Source organism: Lynx rufus, unplaced genomic scaffold (assembly GCF_022079265.1).
Source record: "Lynx rufus isolate CCGP_SWC_20201006 ecotype Redwood Valley unplaced genomic scaffold, mLynRuf1.p SCAF_59, whole genome shotgun sequence".
Taxonomy (NCBI): Eukaryota; Metazoa; Chordata; class Mammalia; order Carnivora; family Felidae; genus Lynx; species Lynx rufus.
The window spans coordinates 371,238-396,851 of record NW_025814877.1 but is presented as its reverse complement, the minus strand read 5'-3'; the positions used below and the strand labels follow the sequence as shown (position 1 = coordinate 396,851).

At 48.7% G+C, this 25,614-nt stretch overlaps 1 protein-coding gene, 1 long non-coding RNA gene and 2 pseudogenes across 2 annotated transcripts in view; all 4 read left to right on the top strand.

Moving 5' to 3' along the window:
• The window catches only part of LOC124527900 (leucine-rich repeat-containing protein 37A-like), a 34,007-nt pseudogene extending 33,734 nt beyond the window's left edge, over nt 1-273 (top strand).
• LOC124527893 (leucine-rich repeat-containing protein 37A2-like) lies at nt 18-9,583 on the top strand (annotated as a pseudogene).
• Nucleotides 9,584-17,085: 7,502 nt separating this feature from the next.
• On the top strand, nt 17,086-21,351 carry LOC124527896 (uncharacterized). The gene is made up of 2 exons (XR_006966032.1): nt 17,086-18,148; nt 20,976-21,351. It is a non-coding gene; the product is annotated as an uncharacterized LOC124527896 (long non-coding RNA).
• Nucleotides 21,352-22,795: 1,444 nt separating this feature from the next.
• LOC124527892 (pleckstrin homology domain-containing family M member 1-like) overlaps nt 22,796-25,614 on the top strand; it is a 56,305-nt gene continuing 53,486 nt past the window's right edge. The window contains 1 exon segment of the mRNA XM_047101182.1: nt 22,796-25,345. The gene's annotated coding sequence lies outside the window, so the exon portion shown is untranslated.

Below are 25,614 nucleotides of genomic sequence, written 5' to 3'. Positions count from 1 at the left end.
GGCTCAGGAGACCATGGCCAGGGGAGCTTCACGTGGCGCACAGGCCCAGCAAATTAGTGGGAAGCTCCTTCAAGACAGAGCCTTCGTTCGTAGATGAGCACAGGGCTGCGGTCTCTTCTTTCATGAAGCAATACTCTTTGGACAGGGCTTCTGCCACCCCCGCTCCCAAGGAAAGAAGGCTCAGGAGACCAAGGCCAGGAGAGCTTCATGTGGCACACAGGCCCAAAAATTAGTGGGAAGCTCCTTCAAGACAGAGCCTTCGTTCGTAGGTGAGCTCAAGGCAGCGGTCACTTCTTTCATGAAGCAATACTCTTTGGGCAGGCCTTCTGCCACCCGCGCTCCCAAGAGAAGAAGGCTCAGGAGACCATGGCCAGGGGAGCTTCACGTGGTGCACAGGCCCAGCAAATTAGTGGGGAGCTCCTTCAAGACAGAGCCTTCGTTCGTAGATGAGCACAAGGCAGTGGTCTGTTCTTTCGTGAAGCAATACTCTTTGGACAGGGCTTCTGCCACACCCGCTCCCAAGGAAAGAAGCCTCAGGAGACCATCCCCAGGGGAGCTTTTCGTGGCGCACAGGCCCAGCAAATTAGTGGGAAGCTCCTTCAAGACAGAGCCTTCGTTCATAGATGAGCACAGGGCTGCGGTCTCTTCTTTCATGAAGCAATACTCTTTGCGCAAGCCTTCTGCCTCCCCCGCTCCCAAGGAAAGAAGGCTCAGGAGACCAAGGCCAGGGGAGCTTCATGTGGCACACAGGCCCAAAAATTAGTGGGAAGCTCCTTCAAGACAGAGCCTTCCTTCGTAGATGAGCACAAGGCAGCGGTCTCTTCTTTCATGAAGGAATACTTTTTGGACAGGCCTTCTGCCACCCACTTCCAAGAAAAGAAGGCTCAGGAGACCATGGCCAGGGGAGCTTCACGTGGCGCACAGGCCCAGCAAATTAGTGGGAAGCTCCTTCAAGACAGAGCCTTCGTTCGTAGATGAGCACAGGGCTGCGGTCTCTTCTTTCATGAAGCAATACTCTTTGGACAGGGCTTCTGCCACGCCCGCTCCCAAGGAAAGAAGGCTCAGGAGACCAAGGCCAGGAGAGCTTCATGTGGCACACAGGCCCAAAAATTAGTGGGAAGCTCCTTCAAGACAGAGCCTTCGTTCGTAGGTGAGCTCAAGGCAGCGGTCACTTCTTTCATGAAGCAATACTCTTTGGGCAGGCCTTCTGCCACCCGCGCTCCCAAGAGAAGAAGGCTCAGGAGACCATGGCCAGGGGAGCTTCATGTGGCGCACAGGCCCAGCAAATTAGTGGGAAGCTCCTTCAAGACAGAGCCTTCGTTCGTAGATGAGCACAAGGCAGTGGTCTGTTCTTTCGTGAAGCAATACTCTTTGGACAGGGCTTCTGCCACCCGCGCTCCCAACGAAAGAAGCCTCAGGAGACCATCCCCAGGGGAGCTTTTCGTGGCGCACAGGCCCAGCAAATTAGTGGGAAGCTCCTTCAAGACAGAGCCTTCGTTCGTAGATGAGCACAGGGCTGCGGTCTCTTCTTTCATGAAGCAATACTCTTTGGACAGGCCTTCTGCCACCCATGCTCCCAAGAAAAGAAGGCTCAGGAGGCCATCCCCAGGGGAGCTTCACGTGGCGCACAGGCCCAGTAAATTAGTGGGAAGCTCCTTCAAGACAGAGCCTTCGTTCGTAGATGAGCACAAGGCAGTGGTCTGTTCTTTCGTGAAGCAATACTCTTTGGACAGGGCTTCTGCCACCCATGCTCCCAAGAAAAGAAGGCTCAGGAGGCCATCCCCAGGGGAGCTTCACGTGGCGCACAGGCCCAGCAAATTAGTGGGAAGCTCCTTCAAGACAGAGCCTTCGTTCGTAGATGAGCACAAGGCAGTGGTCTGTTCTTTCGTGAAGCAATACTCTTTGGACAGGGCTTCTGCCACCCCCGCTCCAAAATCCCCACCTGATGTGAAAAAAAAGTCAAAAGACTTCATGTGCAGAATTTTTCTTATAAAAGATGCAAATGCTAGAGTTAGAAATATGAAGGCTTTCGGGCCAGCCTCACACCCCAGAAAAACACACCGCTTTCATAAAAGTCGCTCCCGTGTGGTCCACAGAACACCCAAGGCCAAACTGAATCGAAAGTCCAGAAAGGAAAGTTCACTCAGTAATAGACAGCTGCTTGCAAAGAGGCCTCCATCCTCTGCAGTCAGGAGCCTCATAAATTCCCCTTCACGAGAGGATTTTTCATCGCTGGGAGAACTGAGTCCTCAGAAAAATCCTTTTCCAGAATTCTTTGCTCCTTCAGGAACTTACAGAGAAAACACTACTGCAGAGAACACTACTGCCCAAAATGTTTCTGACGAAAATATTTCTACAGGAAACACTACTGTGCCAGAACAAACCCTCCCTGAATTCACAAACCGTAAGAATCTTTCCACTGCTAATTCTACTGTTACTGCAGACAACTCTACGCCGACCGTTAAACAAACCAATGATACACAATGGGAATACCCCAATGCGGGCACTGGCTTGCCCCCAAAAGCCACAGGCTTCACTGTGTCAAAGCTCTCGTCCTCAGGTGATCTGTTTGAAATTCAGTTAAACCAGCAGCTACGGTCCCTCATCCCCAACAAGACGTGAGAAGCCTCATTTCTCATGTTATCCGGACTTTGAAAATGGACTGCTCTGAGACCCACATGCAGCTGGCCTGTGCCAAGCTCATCTCCAGAACAGGCCTCCTGATGAAGCTTGTCAGCGAGCAGCAAGAAGTAAAGGTGTCCAAGGCAGAGTGGGATACGGACCAATGGGAAAATGAGAATTATATCAATGAGAGCACAGAAGTCCAGAGTGAACAGAGAGGGCAGGAGTCAAGGGAGGTGAGGCTAAATCCCAAAATGTGGGGTCTCGACATTTAGGTGGTTTAGGACATGGACCCAAGCACAAGGACCAGGGGCTCCTAGTCCGGGTCTTGTCTTGGCCACATAATTTTGGCTAAGGCAGTGATCTGCCACTTTGCTCATTTAGGAAACAGTGCCGTTGTTCCCAGAGTAGACAAAAAGAGGACCTAACATACAAGATACATAAATTCTTGAAGAAAATGCTAATGATTAAGATTACATATCACATTAGATTTGGTATATTCCTTAAGAACCTAGAAGCGATTCATCGGAAAGAATGGGGTTTTAGAGTCGTTAAAGAATAGTTAACTTTCATCCTATCTCTGTTTTCTAAAAAAAATTGTTCTTTCCCTTTTTTTAGCTCACAAAAGAAGTTCCAGGCTATGGCTATAACAACAAACTCATCTTGGCAATATCTGTGACCGTAGTAGTGATGATTTTGATCATAGTTTTCTGTCTCATTGAGGTAAGGACAACAATTAATTCAGATTCCCAGACTATATTTCTTCTTTATAATAGATTCAGAACCCACAAACTGAAAATCAAAGCCACTTTCCCACCTGTCACGACTTGATATCTCTCTTCAGTCTGGAGGACTGAGATATGCTTTGTCCTTTTATTGCAAAGTATATTCCAGGGATTTTAAAAGGAACCCCACTGCCGGGAGACATCTGTGGATTGTAACCAAGATAACAAGCCATTAGCTTGTTCTGAGACATTAGGTCTAAGAAGGCCACAGTTGACATGATAGTAAAATTTCTTCAACTCAAAAAAATTATGTCGATTCGATGCACTCACCAGTCATCCTCCTACTACCACTGATTTCTTTCCTCGTTGGCTAAAATGATGAGAGAGAAATAGTCTTCACCTCCATGGAGCTATCAGTCATCTTGGAAGAAAGGGCATGGCTTAGAGATAAAAGTGTCATCTTGTTGATTAATTAGATGTACCTACAGCTCTCTCCTCCACTTCGCAAGGCATTGTGTAAACAGGTTCAGTTAAAACCCTGCAGCTAAAATCCTGCATCAGGCTACTCAAAGCTTGTCATAATTACAGTTGCCTATTCCTGGAGCTTGCCTGTTTACCTTTTATTCAATTATGTATGAATTGAATATATATTCAATATATTTATTCAAATATACATATGCTTATTACATATATATATATATACGCACACACACACACACACACACACACACACACACACACACATTGCCATCTGTCATGGCAACCCTCCATTTCAGCCAAAGCAGCCCCTCACCATCCCCTAGTCAGACCATGCCCTTTCCTACTTTTGTTGGTGACTTTGCCCACTTGAAATTCCTTTATTTCACTCTGCTGGTGGAAGTCCCATGAGCCTTCAAAAGCCAACTCGAGTTCATCTTTCTTCACAAAGCCTTCCCCGAATACTGTAATACTCCTGGACCTAGTCCTTCTGTGAGATTGTCACCATTTGTTAGGGTCTACAGTGACGCATTCCCCTCCCCTGATAACAAAAATATGCTAAACAGTTTGTTAAAAGGCAGCTCCTCAAGAGAGAAATATCAAGGTCATGGATCAGAGCAGAGATATGTAAGGCTTCCTGGTCTCTCAGACTTGAGTAAAACCTGACTGGATGTATTAACTGCTAAGGAGAAACATGTCTGTCTTCTGGAGGGTTGGTCAGTAGTAAAAGCATAGAAATGGTGAGGAAGAGACCAACATGGGCAGTGCCCACCTAGCCTTGCCTAAGAGTAGAGATGGCACCTCAGGCAGCAGATGAGAGTCAGGCCCACCAGCCGGGCTGTGCCCGCGGGGCAGATGGATGGATCTAGCTACCTCAGTCCTTTCCATTAAACACTGGATTCAGCTAATTACTTTTCTTCCACTTCTCTTCTCACCAAATAGCCTTCTGATTATGCTTCAGTGTGCCACAGAGGCCTGTCTCCACAGGAGGTAATGCCCAATCATGTAGACACAGATGCCCTATCTATGGAATGGATGTTTTCCTTATTGTCAAGTCATGACCTGACATTCTGATTTTGATCAATCCTGTGACATTGGTAAGGTGATATTGCCTCCATGTAGAAAGAAGTACGTTCTCTCTTGATGAGATCAGAGTCTGATTTCTCAGCCTAAGAGCCTAGGAACTAGCGTGGGGTCAACTTACCATGACCTCTGGGAAGAGAAATCATTGGCCATTGTCCAGTCCGTACTCTGTATCTTCAGGTGGCCTGCAGCCTTTTGCTTTTGGGGAAGTTCTATAAACTCCTATTGCTGTTTTAAATTCCTATGTGGTTTAACCTTGTGTTTATATTTTTTTTATGTGGTTTCATTATTTCGTCTCGCTACTTAGATGATACACTTTTTGAGGTCAGAGACCATGCAGTTTCTTTCCTGTAGTGGACAATAATGATGTTCAAAGGAAGAGATGAGGCATTGTGTCAATTTCACAAGGAGGAATAATGCAACCTAATATTTATGGGAAGTAGCCTACAGAGTCCAGCAATAGACAGATCCGTGGGTGCCTAGGACTTTTGAAATGTTACCTTTTAGAGGCGCCTGGGTGGCTCAGTTGGTTAAGGGTCCTACTTTGGCTCAGGTCATAATTTCATGGTTCAGGAGTTCGAGCCCTGTGTTGGGCTCTGTGCTGACAGCTCAGAACCTGGAGCCTGCTCTGGATTCTGTGTGTGTGTGTCTCTCTCTCTTTGCCCCTCTCTCACTCTTACTGTCTCTCTCTGTCACTCTCAAAAATAAATAAACATTGAAATGTTACCTTTTAGCATTCAAATCAGTGGAAGAAAATAAATAAATGGTAATAGAACAACTGCTTAATTATTTGGGAGGAAAATAACAACAGATCCCTATTTCTCACCTTAAAAAAACATATTTCAGTAAATGTAAAAAAAGAGAAACAAGAACCCGTCAAAGTATTAGAAGAAGATAGAATCAATACTTTTATAATCTTGTGGTGAGAAAAAGCTTTGTGACCTGATACCACATGCAGAAACATTTGATAGATTTGATCGTCTTGTCCGATTTATGCTTGGAATAAACCAGACATCTGATTGAATCCCCACAGTCCTGTGAGGATGATATCACCATCCTTCTTTCATACATAGAAGGGGATCAGCTTAAGGCCCCTGTGGCAAAACCCAAAGCAGAACCCAGCTGTGCCTGCAGTCAGCCTGTGCTCCTATCCCACTGTTCTGTCTCCTTCACGATAAAAACACTGACAAATATTTGAAACATTGAAATTCAGTGAAAGCCCTTGAAAGGATTAATGTATTTCATATGAAGAGAGTTTTATAAATCAACAGGAAGAGGACAAAGAATCCAGGGGATCAAGGGGGCAAGGACTACGATGAACAGGAGGGTGTGGACAGTCCGTCACCATATCTGCCTCATGGCTTATGGGACATGGGACTTGTTAACAAGGCCTTTTCGCCTCATGGTATAAAAATAGTCTCTGATATTTTCTTCTGTACTCTTATAATATTTGTTGTGATTTATTTATTTTTAATCTGTATGGAATCTGTGTGGTGTTTTGGTACAGTCGAGGTAGGGGATCTAACTTTTTTCCCTTACGTAAAGATCCAGTTACTTTAAAATCTTTTATTGAATGGTTCATTCTTTCTTCATGGATCTAAAATACTATTTTTATCTGGACTCTATTCTGTCAATCTGGTTTTCTTTTCCTGTATCAGTATCACGCTACATACTTAACTGCAGTTGCTCTGTAAGAACGTATTTTAATGTCTGCTCTGTGATCTTCTTTTTCATACAGTTTGTAGCTATGCTTGCACATTTTCTCTACCAAATGTCAGCTGGCCAGTTTTTGTTCAAAAAACTGTCTTGGGATTTGAATGGGATTGCCTTGACTTTGTAGGTTAATTTGAAGGGAACTGACATCTTTACACTATTCTAGGAAAATAGTGTCTCACATCATGTATTCGTTTCTTCTTAATGTCCTTCAGAAGAGCTTTAGTGTTTTCATCTCATAGGTCTTACCCATTCTTTGCTAAGTTTATTCCTAGGTACTTTATGCCTTTTTATTGATAATTATAAATGGGATAATTCTTCCGTTTTTTGATTAATTATTTATGGGACATAGGAAAGTCATTGAGGTCTTGATTTTATATCTAGCCATCTTACTGAATTCTCATATTTCTTCCAGTAAAATTTTAGTTGATTCTCTTGGGCCTTTTAGTTTGTCTGTAATTTCGTATGCAAATACGTCTTAGTTCTTCCTTTCCACGACTCCATTTTTTCCCAGTGCATCAGTTAGGACCTCCTCAACACCAATGAATAGCAGCAGTGATAACAGACATCCTACTCTTGTCCTTGACTTTAAAACGGTGCTGCTGTTTAGGTTTCTGGTAGACACTTTTCTTTTCCTCCTCCCAAGAATTTTTATTAGGAATTATCTGTTGACTGTTATCTGAGACAGTCAGTAAAATGTATTACCAGCTGCACACAAGTTAGGTCTTATTGAAGAGTCAAAGGACTATTAAACAAATTCCTGTCCTAGGAAAAGTTATCCTCTCACTGGGTAGAGAAGACCTAAAATGCAAAGGAATGAATAAAGATTTGGAGGGAGTGGTTATTGTGATGGGTAACTGTGATCATGTTTTCTTCCAAAACAGATTTATTGTCATAGAGCAGCAGCCAAGGAAGGTAAAGAAGGAAGCTCAAGGTAAATATTAGTCTGGCAATCGTTAAAGTAGAATTTTAGAACTAGATTTTCAAACTCATCTATTTCAATCCCCTTGTTTTACAGCCAGGAAATCACCAAAGGCAGAAAGAATACATATTTGGCCTAATGCTTTGCCTGGACCCAGCAAAGTTAGCTGCCCAGCCAAACCCGAGTTAGAATGGGACTGGCACAGAGCACCTGCTCACTAGACCTTTAAAGCAAGATCGTGGGGGGACGGGGGTGGAAATGTTCAGACCCGTTCCTGCTGACGGTGGGCATCAGGCCTGGCCACAGAGCTTCTCAGAGGCTCTGGAGAAGGGATAGGGAGGGCCAAACGTCGTGGGGTGAAGGGGCTAGTCTTCAAGCATGATGGAAGGTGGAATACATGAGTCCCTCCTGTAAAGTGGGGGGGAAACTTCCTTCTTCCTCCTCCTGGTTTTCGAGGCCCCGCTCTCCATTCCCTTTATCCAGACCCAATAGAATTTGAACTGGGAGAGACCTTAGATAATCATTTATCTCTTCCTTTTATACTAATGAGATGGAGAAGGAGAAAAGGAAGATGTCTTGCCAGACGGTTGTATCACTAGTACCACTAGAACCAGAAAGAAGATGGTTCCTTTCCAGTTGGGCACGTCTCTGACTACACTGTTCTTGGGCTGTGAACTGCATTTTATGTCACAACTCAGTGCACACATACCGTATAGACATAAGTACCTTCTAAAACAAACTTACCATACACTCTGATTCTTTCTGTTCTGTTTTTTTTTAAGTTTATTATTTATTTGAGGGGGGGTGGAGCAGAGAGAGAGAGAGAGAGAGAGAGAGAGAGAATCCCAAGCAGGTTCTACACTATCAGCACAGAGCCAGACACAGGGCTCAATGTCACAATCTGTGAGATCATCACTTGAGGCAAACTCAAGACTTGGGCTGCTCACCTGACTGAGCCACCCAGGTACCCCCTATGCCGTTTGTATTCAAAAAGAGTATTTTGTGTTTTAGCGCTAGCCGTGTGTTTTAAGGTGATTTCACGACTCACTCATTCATCTGCCTGCAGTGTGAAAGTCAGTGAGCTAGATAACTGCTGGTTGGACTCAGGCATTCACTCGGTGCGATTCATCTTGTAAGGTAATGCAGCTAGGAAAATAGAAACACCTCCCCACCCGCCAGCAAATGATGCCTGGGAGGCTAAGCCTGGCGGGGACTGATGTACAATGCTTCTGGAGAGAGTTAGGTGCTTCTGCCGTGTGGTCACCCAGTTTGTTGACTGCACAAGGGCACTTGGCCAAGGGCCAGAAGGTGAGCAGGGTGAAAATCCTGCCTATACTTCATGTCAAGTTACATACAAAGGTCTCCCAGGGCCACTGTGGGGCCATTATGGACAGACACAGGAAAATTCTGAAAGCCCAGCATGTATGGAATTATTTCTGAGATCCCAGGTCTGTGTTGATTTTGCTTGCTAATAAGACTGGAGAAATACATTGTGAGAGGCATGGAAAATGGTACGAATCACTAATTGTCTGTGTGTGTGTTTCCTTCAAGGGGCTTCTTTGGATCTCTGCTGCGTAAGAGATGCTCAAAGGAAAGTGACAATCAGGTAAATCTGAGGAGGATAAAGTACCGTGGCTGGAGAAGGCAGGGGAAACAGACCTAACATTGTCCTTTCTGTTTTCTAGGAGGGCTTTTTCTGGAGAAGGCGGCCACTTTGGCTTAGGGACATGTACAGACCTCTCAATGCCACACGCAAGAAAAACATGGCACAGAAGCTACACAAGGATTGTTCTGATGAAGATGAGATTTTCCACATGGAACTAGGATACGTGATTGGAGAAGATTTTCTCTAAAATGGGGAAATTATGAAGAGTTGAATTGTTCCTTTTGAGAGTCAAAGCCTTGGCATTCTTCTCCTTTTCCCAGGGAGGCTGGCAAAGCCACAGCAGAGAAGGCCACAGATTCCACTACTGAAGAGCTGGGTGACGAGAGTGAGACACTATGTGAGGTTGTCACAGAGTGAACGCCGTCCTGCCTCAGGCCACCTACAAAGTTTACTTTCCGATACTGGCTTCTCAGCATTGCTTGTCAAATACTCGTTTTTCTCATATTGAAATGTATAAATCCGTAACCAATTCTAGCCACGTGGTGAGGAATTAAAACGTAAACAGTTCAATATTTATCTACAGACAACAGGGGCCACAGGCGAGAGAAGCAGGACTGAAGCCAGAGTCCCTCCTGGTAGCCAGTATTTCCACAAGACACAGTCTGGGCAAAGTAGGGTGAATGGGGTGTCTTTCCCTCATTTCCCTGATACAGTCAGTCTCTGGAAACTGGAGAACGTATCTTCAAGGGGCTTAGACTATTAAGTTAATTAACAGCTTATTCTGGTGCTCTCTCCCCTGGCTCACCAAATACCAGTCCTTCAGAACGCGCTTGACCCCCTGCCCATAGAGGATCGTCTCTTTCTGGCCCCTCCGTAAGGTCTTTGGGGTTGCCAGAATGTTTGGATCGCTGAGCCTACCTCCACTGTTGGGCTGAGGCCTGTCTTTCTTCCCAAGAGCTCAAACTCAGACACAAAATGTGTAGCTGGAAGTAGGGTGTTCCTCAACCTTACAAGCTAGTAGATAATTCCCATTGGGTTTTTTTTGTTTGTTTTCTTTAAAAAAAAAAAAGTCCCCACCCTCAGAGAGCTAGCAGGGAGATGCTGGAGGGTTAGAGTAAAGAATGTGTGAGAGCAGTAATTACCCAGGACTGCCCTGCTCAGGCCTTTATTTCAGAAAACTTATTGGCGGGGGCACTTACTGTTCACCTGTACCACACTAGCCTCTGCTGACCCCACTGAGGGTCGGATGCGTGCGGCTGGGCTCTCTCCAGTTCAGCCCAGCACCACACCTACCACTGCTTTCCTACCCAGCTCAGATCAGGGCTGCACGATTCCAGGAGATAATGCAGCACAACGTGCAGAAGACGCAAACATCCCTCCACTTCTGCAGAGGAGGGCGTTAACCAGTCACATTTGGGATGTTGGGAGGAGTCGGGGTGCCTGGGTGGCTCAGTCCATTGGGCATCCGACTTTGGCTCAGGTCATGACCTCATGGTGTGGGAGTTTGAGCCCTGCATTGTCTCCTTCAGATCCTCTGTCTCCCTTTCTCTCTGTCCCTCCCCCCAGCTCACACACTGTCTCTCAAAAATAGATAAACATTAAAAATAATGAAGTCATCTATACTTTCTGAGTAAATGAATGACAGATTTTAGAAAAAGGACGTCAGAGTCAAAATACAGTAGTGAATAAAAGAAATCCTGAATGAACAAGGTTTGATAATCTCTTTTCTTAATGTCTGTTTATTTTGAAAGAGAGCAAGGGGGGAGGGGCAGAGAGAGAGGGAGAGAAAGAGCCCCAAGCGGGCTCCGTGCTCAGTGTGGAACCCGATGCGAGGGACTCGATCTTACGACCGTGAGATCACAGCCTGAGCTGAAATCAAGTGTCGGATGCTTAACCGACTGAGCCACCCAGGCGCCCCTGACAATCTCTTTAGATGCCCCCAAATAAATGCTGGTGGCTTAGCGATAGGTGATGGAATATGGCACCAACCGCTGGCCACCAACAGAGTCCCCCAAGGGGACAGTAGGACTGGGGCACAGCCCAGCAGGTTTGGCAGGGTTGGTAGGAACGGTTCCAAGCGGAGTGATTGGCCCATCAGTGCCTCTTCGGCTCTATTAGTTTGCTGCTGCTGGGCAAGGACACCTGTTCTCCTGGTGCCTGCTCCCGTTCCCCCAGCGTTTTAGTGAGAATGGCCACCAAGTGTCTGTCTCTGTGTGGTGACCTCAGTGAGCCAACAAATAACTGTGTTGAAAGCACGAGACTAGAGAGTAACAGTAATCGGAAGCAGCAGCAGCAGCTAGTTCACTATTTGCTTACTTGGTGTCAAGGCCTGGGTTGGGCGTGTTGCAGTCTTAATTTCGCCCAACAGTCCGTGAAAACATACTTTATTATCCCCATCTGGCAGATAAGGGGACAGGGCTTAAAGGACGTAGGTAACCTGTTCAGGTGCCCAAAGCCGCAAATCCAAAACTGCCAGGTAGGGGTTTAATCCAGGCCTGTTAACTCCAAAGCCTGCTGACGGTTATACTGCCCTGCTGCAGGGTGCAGGGGTACAGAGACGTCTAAGCCATGGTTACCATCAAAGAATCAATAATTACAACGATGAGGATGGTGGCAGCTACTGTTTGTTGAGCACGTGCTTTGAGCCGGGCGCAGTACCAGGCCCTGTAGTCACTCTTAGGTCACAAGGGCAGAAACTCCTCATGCCAGCTCAAACTCCTTAATGAGCTGGGTGGAGCGGGGGCTGGTGGTGACTTTTTGAATAAGAGAGGTGGACACAGAGACAGAGCTGACGAGAAACCAAGAAGACCCATCTGTGCATCGTTGGGCTTCCCGAAGTGTGGGCCGGGATTCCAGGCAACTCCATTCTCCTATTTTGGAATATTTCCATTAGCGCAAATGTGGTTCATAAAGTGAAGCTTAGAAAATGTTTCTATAACACTACCTCAAATTTGCACAATACTTATTAGTCTCAAATGCTACCCTGCCATATTTCTTTTAATTTTTTTAATGTTTATTTTTGAGAGAAAGAGAGAGCATGCGGGCAGAGAGAGAGGGAGACACAGAATGTGAAGCAGGCTCCAGGCTCTGAGCTGTCAGGACAGAGCCCGATGCGGGGCTCGAACCCATGAACCACGAGATTGTGACCCTCTCTGCCACTCCTCCACTCGCACTCTATGTCTCTGTCTCTTGCTCTCTCCAAAATAAACATTTAAAAAAATTTTTTTTAAACAACAATAAGCATTTATTCCTCAAAAAACATCTTTTTTAATGTTTATTTTGAAGAGAGAACAAGCGAGAGAGTACAAGCAGGGGAGGGGCAGAGAGGGAGACATAGGATCTGAAGCAGGCTCCAGGCTCTGAGCTGTCAGCACAGAGCCCAATGCGGGGCCTGAGCCATGAATGGTGAGACCGTGACCTGAGCCAAAGTCAGACGCTCAACCAACTGAGCCACCCAGGCACCCCATTCCTCAAAAGTTTTGAGTCAAAATTTCGGGAATAGCTTGGGCACTTCTGCCCCTGGGTCTTTTGTGAGATTCTCAAGATACCACAGGGCTGCAGTCATCTGAAGGCTTGACTGAGTCGGAAGGGTCCACTTCCAAGGTGGTTCACTCACTTAACATGGCTGTCAAGGGGGTTGGAGGGAGGCCTCAGATCTTGCCATATGAGCCTGCCCACAGGCTGTTTGACTGCATGTCCTCACAGCATGATGGCTGGGTGCCTCCAGAGTGAGTGATCTGAGAAAGAGAGACAGAAATGACAGAAGGTATCCTTCCTATGACCTCACCTCAGACGGCACAGAGCAGCATTTAGCAGTGACTTAGTCACTAAATCCAGTTCACATTCAAGGGGTGGGAATTTAGACCCCACCTTTTAAAGAGAGAAGAGTCGGGGTGCCTGGGTGGCTCAGTTGGTTAAGCGTCTGGCTTCAACTCAGGTCACGATCTCGCGGTCCATGAGTTCGAGCCCTGCGTCAGGCTCTGGGCTGATGGCTCAGAGCCTGGAGCCTGCTTCGGATTCTGTGTCTCCCTCTCTCTCTGCCCCTCCCCCGTTCATGCTCTGTCTCTGTCTCAAAAATAAATAAACGTTAAAAAAAAAATAAAAATAAAGAGAGAAGAGTCAAAGAATTTGTGAACATATTTTATTTTTTATTTTTTTCCAGCACTCATTCAGTAGATCTTTATTTTTTTTCAATATATGAAATTTATTGTCAAATTGGTTTCCATACAACACCCAGTGCTCATCCCAAAAGGTGCCCTCCTCGATACCCATCACCCACCCTCCCCTCCCTCCCACCCCCCATCAACCCTCAGTTTTGTGAACATATTTTAAAACTACCATAGCCAGGAAAACAAACCATTCTAGATATTTCAAACACACACACACACACACACACACACACACGCAAAGGTCATACAAGCAATTGGTGCTCACCACTGGTGGGGCTCGTGGTGGTGAAGGTCAGGGCCAGGGGGGAATCGCACCACTAGCTCTCAGGTTACTTTACCACAGTTGCTTTCCATAGATTCGAAGTTGCTGCTGCCACTCAGTCAGGAAACTTTGGGAAGCCACTGCTGGGGTCACTACAGCCCCATGGCCCCAAGCCTGACTGGTGGGGAGTATGGACTCCAACATTCAGCCTGCATGTCTGCTGCTGCAGAGGAGAAAAGCATGGCTTCCGCCTCCTTCCCGCCTTCCAAATTTCACACAGGTACGCTTTATTGGCAGAATTCTGCTGTCGAGGGAATCCGTGAACTATGGTTCGTGGGTGTCCAGGACCTGCAAAGAAGGGGCTAGAAATGGGTGTCAAGAGCCAACCAACATTATCCAGCAAACCCCTCCTGATGGGTGGGTGTTCAAAGGCTTTGTAAAAGGGGGGTGGTGTCCACATGGAGTAACCTGGTGGTCGTGTTTCTAAGTCAGAAACCCTGAAAGGTGTCATTCTAGCTGGGCAGCAGGTGAGGCGCTGGATGCTGACGACATACACTCATCCCCAGAGGTGACTGGAGAAGCGCCTGGAGTTGATTCTTAGTTTCATCTCTGGAACGTGCTCACTGGAATTAAAGCTGGATGGACTACTGGCAATGCAGTATGTGAGAAAACATAGCCCCCATTCAAAAGGGCTGCCAGAGAAAAGATCTCCACAGGGAAACATGATTTCTCAAAATCTAGCCTTTGGACCTCTATACGCAAACATCCCTGGGATGCTTACTTAAAAAGCTGATCCTGAAAATAATTTAATTTCAAAGGCTGTTGGGGCACCTGGCCGGTTCAGTCAGTTGAGCGACCGACTTCGGCTCAGGTCATGATCTCACGGTTCTTGGGTTTGAGCCCCACGTCGGGCTCTGTGCTGACAGCTCGGAGCCTGGAGCCCGCTTTGGAGTCTGTGTCTTCCTCGCTCGCTGCCCCTCCCCCACCCCCCTGCTTGCACCCTGCCTCTCTCTCAAAAATAAATATAAATAAATAAATAAATAAAAGGCTGATCCTGCACACCTCCCCTGATGAAAATAAACAAAAGCAGACACTGCTTAAAGTAATCCAGACAGAGTTCAGTCAGTAACACAGTATTGCAGTGCCGTAGGGGAAAGGGTTCATCGTGAGCAGGCACCCAACTGGGATTATTACAGAGGAGATGGGGTATTTCACAGGGAGAATGAGGGGCTAGGGAAGGGAATGAGTGGGGGCTCTATAATCAGAAGTGAAAGATGACAAAAAGCAGGAAGGGACGCTGGCCCATAGGAGACCCATCTGGCTTTGCTGACACTTCTCAAAGTTAAGCTCCTGCCCTCTCACAGAAGCTGGGAGACAGGGGCCCGATCTTCAGGCGTTGGCTGGACTAAGCAGCCAATCCTTTAGACAGCCGGGAGTTTTGCAGGCAGGCACTTTAAGGGAGGCTAGGGTCCTACTAGGGATGCGGCCACGAGCTGCCAGCAACCATGCCCGTGTTTGTTCAAGTCTTCACAGGCCAAGCAAGGTTGAATCAAGAAGAGGGCTCGGAGGAGCCCGGCGAGCATTTGGAGAAAGAATCTGTCACCCTCCGAAGCCACATGCCCACCCCTCCTGAGCCCATCCCCCAAACAGAGGGACCACTTTGACAGGCCTTTGTATGCTCACCAAACTACTGAAGTAGGACAAGGCGGATGGGGAGGTGGGGGAAGCAGACGTTCTCCGGCTTCTTCAGGGCTGGAGGTCAGCAGGGATCTGCGGGCGGGAGACGAAGGGCAGAGCAGATTGAGGATGACCGGGAGGCTCAACTGGATTCTTAACCTGGGAGTCCCGACTGGTCATGCTGGCCGGCTCCTGCCCCCACGGAGGTCAGGGCCTCTCAGTCCTGAGGAGCACCAGGCACGACCAGCTCTGGCTCCTGTGGTCCTGGTGGGGGTATGTTGTTGAGACCTGGGGGATGGCGTGGAGCACCAGCTGGGGGGCGGGAGCACACTCATTCAAGAAGAAGAAAAGTCCCGAGGCCCGAAGCAGAGGCAGGAATGGTGCTTAGGCTGCCTGTGTTCCAGGGCAGCGGCAGAGAGCGGTCTGGCGCCACACTGTGGAGGAAATGAAGATTTCAACAGTACAAAGGCCTCATCTGGATGAGGGCTACACCCCAGGGTGGTAGAGCAGGAAAACAGAAGGAGCCTGGCTCCCTGACATAAGAGCCACCGAACCAGCCCCAGATCCAGTACTTAACCGGATTATCATATGAGAGATCAAGAAGCTGCTTCTTAAAAAAATTTCTTTTCAATGTTGACTTATTTTTGAGAGACAGAGACAGAGCACGAGCAGGGGAGGGGCAGAGAGAGAGGGAGACACACAATGTGAAGCAGGCTCCAGGCTCTGAGCCGTCCGCACACAGCCCGACACAGGGCTCGAACCCATGAACGGCAAGATCATGACCTGAGCCAAAGTCAGACACCTGACCGACTGAGCCACCCGGGTGCCCCCAAGAAGCTGTTTTTTAATTTAACCCACTGTTGGGGCGCCTGGATGGCTCAGTCGGTTAGGTGTCCGACTTCAGCTCAGGTCAGGATCTCACCGTTTGTGGGTTCAAGCCCCACATCGGGCTCTGTGCTGACGGCTCAGAGCCTGGAGCCCGCTTCGGACTCTGTGTCTCCTTCTCTCTCTGCCCTTCCCCCACTCAATCTCTGTCCCTGTCTCAAAAAGAAATAAACATTTAAAACCAAAAAGAATTAAAGGGCGCCTGGGTGGCTCAGTCGGTTAAGCATCCAACTTCAGCTCAGGTCATGATCTCGCGGTTCGTGAGTTTGAGTCCCACGTCGGGTTCTGTGCTGTCAGCCTGTCAGCGCAGAGCCCGCTTTGGATCCTCTGCCCCACTCTCTCTGCCCCTCCCCCGCTTGCACTCCCCCCCCCGAAAAAAAGGATTAAAAAAAAAGAATTAAAAAAAAAATCACTTAACCCACTGTTGTGTCGGGTCTCTACTGCAGCAGCTGAACCTGTACGTAACCTGATAACGGAGGGAGTCCATGTATCTGTTATCTTTTGCCACAACAGTGCTAACTAATAAACCATCCTCAAAACTCAGGAGGCTGGGAAACCGATTCTCACAGGTTGGCCGTTACCGCTGTACTTTAACGCCCTGCTGGCTGGATCGGCGCGGCTTCTCACTGCTGGTCTTGTCTCCCTGTGTTGCTGCCAGGACCCAGGCTGAAGAGGCAGCGGCTACCCAAGAGAAGCGTAAGAGAGCAAGCACTCTTGCTCTCTTCGAGCCTAAGCACGGAGCCTCTTCGAGCCTCTTCGAGCCTCTTCGAGCCTAAGCACGGAACCAGCCCCAAGCCCCAAGCCAGGGGATGGGAAAGTACACTGTGGCCACGAGGAGACACAGCAGGAGCGGGGATGCGGGGAGGGCCCATAATTCTCTCTCCCAGAATGGGACAGAGTCCTGGGTTAGAGGCTACGACACGGTGGCCCTGCTCTTCTAGGCGTCACCTACGAATGGCGCGGAGTGAAAGATAGCGTCCGTCCATGTGAAGACTCAACCGCAGTTCTCTACTAGGTCAGGAGCCCTGACAAGACAAGAATCACATCTCCTTCCTCTTCCCAACGCCTAGTGCCAGACCCTGCCCTCAGGGCTGACTCGGGGATATTACTGGGTGAATCTGAGACCATTTCTTCACTCTCTGCGTAGGATTCCTTATGTAATACAGACTGACCTCCTAAAGGTCAGCACACAGTGCTATGTGTTTGCCCCCAAAGCGGCAAAGGGACCGTGCCATTGGGAACTGAGATGTGTACCTAGGTCTGTCTACACCGCATCCTGGATCCACTGCCTCCCACAGGGACCTCCAGAAGAAAGGACTTCTACAAGTTAAATATCGCAGACTTCACACTCCAAAGGAGAACCGCTTGAAGAGAGCCATGGTTGACGCTAAGGAATGCCACCATCACCACAGAATTCCAGGCACCGGGCATGTGGGTAGAAAGTATATTTTAGGGCAGTGACTCATGGTAAGTCGTTTCCTCCAGACCCTAAAACGGACTATTCAATGTCAAGCTGTCTCAGGCTCAGGCTGATAACAGGGCAGCCATAGGGGACCTAATGGGAGCTGCGTTGTCACGGTCCAAGTCTGTACACACCGCTTGTATAACCTGCCCAAGTTCGCAAAGACAATATATCAGTCGCCGCTCTTTATGCTCCAAGTGAAAGAAATCCAACTAACATATGCTTAAACCAAAAATGTCATACAGTGTATCGGCTCACATAACCGGGAAGCCTAAGATCTTAAAGCTGGCCGCATCTAGCGCTCAAACGTCATTCTCTCCCCAACTGTCCCTCAGTTGTGCTTTCCTCCATGATGGCTTCAGGCTTCCGGATGCATGCCCCAAGACTGCAAAGATAGTCGTTAGTAACTCCAACTCTCCACTGAGGTTGAGCAAGCCTCATAAAGGAAAGCCAGTCTTCAAAAAGCCTCTGATTGGTCTGCTCGGACCCTGTATCTGGTAGGAGGAGACCCTGATTGGCCAGCCATGGCCACGTGCACCTGCAAGGTGGGCCTTAAACCAGTACTTAAGTCTCTGCTAGGGCACAGGAACTGAATAGAAAGTCAAGAGAGGGGTTGTCTCACGGCAAGTTGAGGGGGTGAGGTGACAAATGGAAGACCAGACATTGAGGCTAGATTGAACTAACCCTAAGCCTAAACTTTGAACAGGCTTTCACACGTTCATAGATGCTATTGTGAGTAAAACACAAATTCACTTAAGAGCAGGAGTGCCTTCATAGTAACTTTTGGTCTTTCTGTATTTTTGTCCCAATTAATAGATATCAAAAGGATACCTACGATCACGAGCAGGTCCAAAGACCATTCTATTTTTTAATATTAGAAAGGGATTCTTAACTGCAGATTAAGAGAGAGAGTAAAGAAAGCAAGAAGAGAAGGGAGCCAGGAAAAGCCCAGCCCACGAAGCAGCGAAGGAAGGTTCCAGGACAGCAGCGTATGACAGGTCAAGGAGGTAGCCGAGGGAAATGGCACTAACTGTCATGCCAGAGCACTGGAGCGGAGTGGAGGAGTGATCGTGGCGGGCAGCACAGAAAGAGAAGGAGAAGAAATTAAACCCCGGGGGGTCAGGGGACAGAAACGAGTGCCATCGGACTACATGAGGAAGCTCTGCGGTGAACAATACTTACCTAGTCACAATTCTGCAACCACCATCATTCGTGGGGCAAGAGTGACAAAACTAAACCCCAAGAATGGAATGGGTGGGGGTGTTAAAGACCTAACTCCTTGCCTGTGTTGCCAGGAAGTCCACAGACAGTGTCTAAAATGGATGAATCAGAGCACCTGGGTGGCTCAGTCGGTTGAGCGTCTGACGTCAGCTCAGGTCACGATTTCACGGTTCGTGGGTTCGAGCCCCGCATCGGGCTTTGTCTTGACAGTGCAGAGCCTGCTTGGGATTCTCTCTTTCCTTCTCTCTCTTTCAAAAAAAAAAAAAAATTAAAAAAAATCTTTCAAATGGAAGAATTAAGAGCTAGAAACACAAGATAGGTGGAGATAAGCACCCGAAGATCCAGCGAGAGGTAAGGAGAACTGAGGACTGGTGAGCTGGCCCAGGAGGGTGGGGATGGTCGAGGCAAGAAGCTGCTGCAGGTCATTCTGTTTCCTCACCATTTCATTTCGTACTATTTGAACTGTAAACTACGTGTGATAACATTTGGGAGGCTTAAAGAGTCCATTCTTTTGTCAACTGCACCTCAAAGCTGTATTTGTGTCCAACTTTATTGAGATAGAATTGACAAATCATTTTTACGAACCCTTTAAATCCGTTTTTTCAAAGAGAGTGGGAAGAACCAGCTTCCTGCAACAGAAGCCATGAGAACATTACCTATTCCGGTTTCAAAAGAAATGGTGGCATTAGTCCTACTTAGATGATTTCGGTCAGAGACCAAGTAAGGATACATCTGGGGTTCAAACAAGAGAGGCTCTCACTCCAGTGCTCAAAGACCAGTTAGAAAACGGAGATCTGACTGGACTGGGTAGGTACAAATTAGCCAAAACTGTAGTAATAATAATAATAATAATAATAATAATATAGCTAGTTATCCTCAAGTGCTTACTTCAGACCAGAAACCGTCCTGAGGATATTATCTTCTTTAATCCTCATGGCAACTGATATTTTCCCCAATTTACAGATGAGGAACTGAGGCTCGGATAGTTTGGGGAACTTCCCGGAAGTCACACACTCTGGCCCCTCTGCCTGAGGCGAAGGGGCCTCAGAGTGTTGTGATTTACTTCTCTTTTCTAACCACCAATCAAACTTAGAAGTTTCTATCTCTGGTGCCATCTCGAGGGGCCTGTGAAAACCACTGACTGTGGCAGTGGTCTCAGGCCCACACTTGCTGGGTTGTGCTGGGCCCCGCGCTGTCTTAGGGAAGGCCTAGAAAACGGTATGGGGTAGAGCCGGCATTCAAACCTAAGCGTTCCTGGCTCCAAAGCCCACTTGCTCGGCCACTGAATTATGCTAGTTCTCCAGCTAGAATCAGAGCTGGGTGAGGATCCCACCTGTAGTAATTATGAGTTGTACGGCCTTGGGCCCCCAAGTTCCTTAACCTCTCTTAAGCCTGTTTTATCATCTATGCCATGGGGATAACAATGGTGCTTACCTTCAGGGTGGTTGCTAAGGATAAATCAAAATTCCTATCTGGCAAATAGGAGCCTCTATTTTCCACACCTGTTAAATCCCTTGCCCTTCAGCTCCTAGGTTAAAGAGAGATTCTCACATTTTCTCACCCTTCAGATCCACGGGTGGTAGGGCAAGAGACAGAAAAGGTTTGGGTCAAGGCTAAATTCTTGGGCCTCATCCCAGAGTGACTCTCCAGGGCAGGGGCGGGGTTCAGGAATCTACACCTTAGACCCCCGAGAAATTCAGATGCCTGCAGTTCTCCTGCCTGGCTTTGAATGACTATGCGTAGTGCTTGAAATCTGACAGACCAGTGCCTTTGTGAGCCTCTGAGCCCTTCCTGCACTGGCCTCCAGCTGTGTCTGTGCCTCCTCCCTTTCCCCATTGCCCAATCTGTCTTTATCTCCCCCTTCCATTCTAATCCCCCTCCCCTTACTCTGGCCTTACTTCCTAGCTTCCTCTCCACCTCTCCGTGCACCCTCCCCTGAGCTCAGTCTGCATTCCTACCCACCAGCCCTTTCTCTACCAGTCTCTTCGCCGGCATCGCCCTTTCCTGTGTCCACCCGGAAGGCTCAGATAAAAGGTGCTTCCGCCAGGATAACCTTCCAGGCCTCTTCTCTGGCACCATGGCACTTTGCATGTACCTTTATTATTGCTCAAATAACAGGGTAATGGGAGATTTTTTTTTTTCCGGCCTCAGACTACCTGGTGGACTCGTGGCCCATGAATGGTGGAAACGTGCGCCAGAGTAAGATGGAGAGAGGAAGACAAGCCCGTAGACTTTGCAGAGGGGCCGAGAGGCCTGAGAAGTAAGAGAAGACCAGGAGACGGGGGCTCCTGAAAAGATCGACAAGAGATTACCATGCGGGGTTCCCACAGCTTTTGCAGACAGCAGCTGCGCAAAAATTCATTGGAAGAACTGAGGAATGTTGCTGGCTCCATCTGGGGGAGGGCATGCTTGTATCAAGACACTGATGCTCTTGATGTGCTATAATTATAACCAGAAACACTATCCTTTTGCCCAGGAAGCTGGATTTCCTAGTAAATTCCTTACTTTCCAAGTTGTTTAATGCTAAGATAATGCTTTGCTTCTGTGTCCTTATTTATTTATTTTTAATGTTTATTTACTTTTGCGAGGGAGAGCACAAGCGAGGGAGGGGCAGAGAGACAGAGAGAGAGAGAGAGAGAGAGAGAGAGAGAGAGAGAATCCCAAGCAGGCTCTGCACGGTCAGCGCAGAGCCCAATGCAGGGCTGGAACTCACAACTGTGAGATTGTGACCTGAGCCGAAGTCAGACACTTAACCGACCGAGCCACCCAGGCATCCCTCCGTGTCCTTATTTCTAACTTTCTGTTCAACTGTTAACCATACTAAATGTACTCAGATTCATCTAGTCTAAAATCGAGGAGAGGTGGTTCTCGCTCCTAGAGAGAGAATTATTGAAGAGGCAGCCCGCACACACTCAGGTGCCACATCTCCAACAGCTGGTTTTATAAATGGAAACAGGCACTGGGACCCCTTCTTCTCCCCTTCCCAGAAAGGCTGATGGACAGCCTGGCCCAGATCAGTGGAGCTTTCTTCCAAGACCTGTCCCGTTCCCAGACCAGCCCTGTAGACACCCCCAAAGTCCCCCTGGACCTGCAGGTAGCAGTACCTCTCCACCCCAGTACTCACCCCACACTCAGGCCCTAAGATCCCATTTGACCTAAGCCTGCAGGTATGAAGTGTCCAAAGCACAAGACATCTCTCCCCACCCCCACCAACACACACTCTTGACCTTTTGTTCTGAGTCCATGTGAAAGAGAAATATCAACTCTACCAAGTAAAGGAAACAAACAACTTCCTGGCTAGATGAGAATAACCAGAACCTTAAGCTTCATGCCTGGGGGCTGACGGGTACCTAAAGGTGCTCCCTTGGTGACAGCGGTGATCAAAACCTGTATGCTTTTCCTGAGAACCACCAGGCGGGAAGCACCTACTGCACTGATGCCCTCAGGGAGGCAAAACTAGGGTAGACGTTATTGGTCCGATTTTACAAGTGGGAACCTTCCGGGCAGGAGGCCAACAGACAGCCTCAATGGTAGATAGTGCTGTGCCCAGGCAAGGTCATGAACCCAGAAGGCGGCCGGGATCTAGTGAGACGCAGACACTGCTGGGGGCGGGCAGTAGGACACGTTCCGCCCGACACTGGTGGGCTAGCCCGGTGGCCTCGCCTCTTCGTGCGCATCTCCGGTCGCAGAGTCCCCAGCCTCCCAGATCACTCACCTGCTCTGGGGCTGGTGACTTGGGCTTTCCCGAGCGCTGGCCCCGCCCCGAGGCTCCGCCGGCCCTGCGATTGGCTCCGCGGTCCGGGGGCGGGGCCGGACGCCGAACCAACGTGATGGCGTCAGGCGCCGCGAGCGCCGTTTCCTGTTGTCGCTGGCCGGGAGGCCGCAGCGCCTGGTCGGAGGCTTGGGGGCTGCAGTGGCCAGGAGTGCCCCGCGCCGCCTCCCCGCTCCCTCTGGTGAGTTAGGGGTCAGAGGGCGAGGAGGGTGAGAAGGGACGGCGGGGCCGAGACGAGAACGGGCGATGGGTCACCAGCCCTGTCCGTGATCGCAAACCCTTGGTTGCTTTGAAACTGTCCTGCTTCAGAGCCTTTTCCCTTCCCCGCCTGAGCCCCGCACCCTACCCCACTCGGACCCGAGCCTTCAGCCCAAACAGCCAGTGCTGACCCGTCCCCTTCCTCTTCTTCAGCCGTGACCCGAGCCCAGCCCTTACCCTCACCCCTTCACCACTGGTCTTGCGTAAGTGCAGCCACACTCGACCCCACGGTAGCCCACTTGGCAACCCCTAGGACAGCCACTTCCCTCCGCCTCCCTCTAACGCGTGTCATTCTCACCCCTCAACCCCTTTGGCGATCCCAGTGCTCCACGCAAACCTCCTCGAACCCCCCCTCCCCCGTCCCCCGTCTTTCTGGCTTACCCCTTTTCAGGCTCAGCTTTCTTATCCCAGCCCCCCTGCTCAGCCCCCCAAGGTCTGCTCAGCCAAAACACCCACCTCCCCCCACTCATTTAATACCTACCACCACAGTAGATGCCCTATTGCGCTTACCCCCCCTCTTCTTGATAACTCTGATCTCAGCCCTGTCTCAAGTCTTGTATGTATCTTCTTGTCCTCACCCACTCAACCCCTAACTTCCAAGCCCACCACGTACTTTCTTTCCATCCCCAGCCAGCCTGAGGACACTTCATTCCTGAGTCTTTGCTAAACCACCCCCCAACTCTTGCTGCCCGAGTTCCCACCACCCCTACCCAATCTTGTTAGATTGACGTCTTCCTATCCCCATTTCAACTCTTCATCCCAACTCTGTGCCCATTCTTCCCTTGATGTGGTCCCCATTTGATCTGAGAACCTAGTGCAGTCCCCTGCCAACCCCCCCTGCTTTCTCAGAGCCAGGCACTTGCCGAACACCTCAATTGATGCGGGGCCTCAGATGGTAAGTAAGTGTGGAGGAGTAGAGATCCTTCTCCCGTGGGTCAAGTGCTTTTCCTGGATGTCAGGTCCCCTGTAGCTGTCCTTAAGGATTGTGTTCCTGGCATCCATATTACATTACTCGCGTTGGCTGCTGGAATGGTAGGTATCATCCAAATACCTGGAAGGTGAGGGATAGCTACTCATTCAGCTGGGGCAGTGGGAGCTTATCACTTCCTTTTGGGTGATGATCTGGAGAAACTCAAGGGGTTTCTCCACTGTGTGGGGTTGGCTGTGGTCACAGAATCATGTCCGTGTGTATTGCCCTGCCGCTTAGAAAGGACCCTCACCCAGTGCTCCTCCTGGCCAGAAGTGGTTGTAGATTAGTCCCGCTACCGAATGTGCCAGAGGTGACGTTACATGTTGTGAAGAGTAGAGGTGAGTGGATCCTGGGGACGCCGAGGCCTCCGTGGAGGCTGTTGAATTGCTTCCTGTTTTTGCAGGTGCTGGATCATTGAGTTTTGACCATTTTGATTACCCATGAACACAGAGAGTCAAGTTATCTCAGAGTAGCAGGACATTCTTGAGGCACCCAGGCTCCATTGTTAACATTTATAATCTCCTGGGATTTGGGGGTGCACCTCCCCTCTAAGTTCTGGTGACCAAACTCCAAAGGATTGGCCATTTGACAGCCATTGTAAAGGACCCCAAAGAAGACCCATTGTCTCTGCTTGCATTTATAGTCTCACGCCTTTGAGAATTGGATGTCCTTTGACCTTCAATATCCCCTTCCGTTAAGGTGTGATCTCTGAAGGGTTTCAGCCTGTTGGCAGCTTGGTGTAATGGAAGGAGTTCCACAGTGACCCCACCACTGAAAAGTTGTATACCTCAACCTCTTACGGTCTGCAACGGTCTGAGCCTTTTTATTTTACTCATCTGTTCATTCAGCAAGTATTTTTTGAGCACCACTGTGTGCCGTGCACTGTTTGAAGCATTAGAAATACAATGGTGAATGAGTCAGGCAAAGGTCCTGCTTTCATTCACTCGGAGTTTGGTCCTTGCCAGAATCTTAAGGGATCTGGGACAAGAATATGGGAGAGATGGGTGTTGTTGGATGGAAGGAGGGAGGGAGGAAAGAAAGATACCCAGTGTTCTTAGACTTCACATTTCTGGCCTCACCCACTAGCCTTTGGACTGGGAATCAGGAGCTAGAAGTTGCTTGCCCTCCAGCTGATATTCAGTTGCTTTGTTGCCCTACCGGCCCCCCCCCATCCCACCCCCCACAGGGCTCTTGTCTAGAAATCCAACTTTCTTCAGGTAGAAGGAGGTGCTGTTTACTCAGCACTCACATGTCTGAAGTATCAGCTGTCTTTCTGAATCAGAAGATAACTTTGTCATTTGTTTCCAACTGAAAACCCTGACTCATCACCTGGTACAGCAGCTGGAGGGCTTAAACACCGGCCTGTTGTCGTGCATAGTCAGGTGCAGGATCGGAGTCAGGCCGTAGAGACGAGGCTGTCGCGGATGGCGGGGAAGTCTCTCAGAAGAAGAGGTTGCTGTTTACTGATGAACGGAGTGTTTCGAAAGTGGTGAAGCCAGGTTATCCATTTCTTCTTTTAATGTAAGTCTCATCTGAGTCCTTCTCCTCTTTTCGTTCTTCCTTAGTCTCTGGAGGAAGTGAAATTGGATGTTTATAGAAGGCCAGGCAGTATCACCAAGAGAATCAACCACAACGATTCCTTCCTGTGTGTTGGAACGTTTGAGGAGGGACAGCTCGGAAACCTGGCTGCCATGGAAAGGACCTGTGGTCAGCTAGGTGGGGCCACAGATCTGATGGGCAAGATCGTTTCTTGTCAGTGTTAGGCCTTCTTTGATAAGGTGGAGCTTCTG